Consider the following 1001-nt stretch of genomic DNA (forward strand, 5'->3'; position numbering starts at 1 on the left):
CCATGCCGGGCCGGTACGAGAAGAAATAAATGAAATATGGGAGTTCGTAAAATCAACCACCAGGCGGCCGTGGGATAAGATTTGGCCTCTAATGTGATCTTATGTGCTGCATCTAACAAGTAAAATATCGGTAACTGAAGATCACGCTAGAACAGTGTCTTGTATCTGCCATTTACTGTACCGCATTAGTGGGTACTTTATCATTAAGTACGGTGGTACTTAATAGTAGGGATCGTGATGTCGGCCTTAAGAAGCGCTCGTTTAAAACCGCATTTCAAACGTCTCAATATTTACAATGACTATTTCATAGTATTGGCTGAATAAAACTAAAGCTTATTGTACTTATAAAGCCGCCTAAATCCCTATATGCGTGTTTATGGAGTAAATCAATATTTCACTTTTTCAATAAATTTTTATCTCAGTAAGTGAAGTTTCCAGACATGCGTGCAAAAAAATAAGTAAAAAACAACGAATCTTATCGCTCTAATTATTTCACAAAACTCTACCATCTACAGTCCCAATGATTCCGTTCTTCTACCGAAAAGGACACTAGTGTATATACGTGTATAACTGACGATGCGCTACTTTGGTCATATAATTAAATTTGAGGGTAGGTTCGTAGAGATCCTGATGAGTAATAACATCGAATCAGATATTGTTGGTTTGTTTTTAATTATGCACAAAGCTACACAAGGGCTATCTGTGCTCTGCCCACCACGGGTATCGAAACCCGGTTTCTAGCGTTGTAAGTCCGCAGACATACCGCTGTGCCACTGGGGGGGCGAATCAGATATAAATGCGCCCCACGCGTGGTATTGCTGACGCACAAAAACATAGTTAATAAAAAGGAAGCAAACAAGTACAAGAATATAATTACAGTGATTTGCCGAAGTAGGGTTAATGTTTCTTAAATTTTAAGTAACTCGGTTTTTGTAATTATAGTATTTTGGCACTTGTGTATAAAGTTAAAATCATAAATAATATTCAACGTTAAACTGGTA

The sequence above is a fragment of the Limulus polyphemus genome, unplaced genomic scaffold, assembly GCF_000517525.1.
Source record: "Limulus polyphemus unplaced genomic scaffold, Limulus_polyphemus-2.1.2 Scaffold5831, whole genome shotgun sequence".
In the NCBI taxonomy this organism is placed as follows: domain Eukaryota; kingdom Metazoa; phylum Arthropoda; class Merostomata; order Xiphosura; family Limulidae; genus Limulus; species Limulus polyphemus.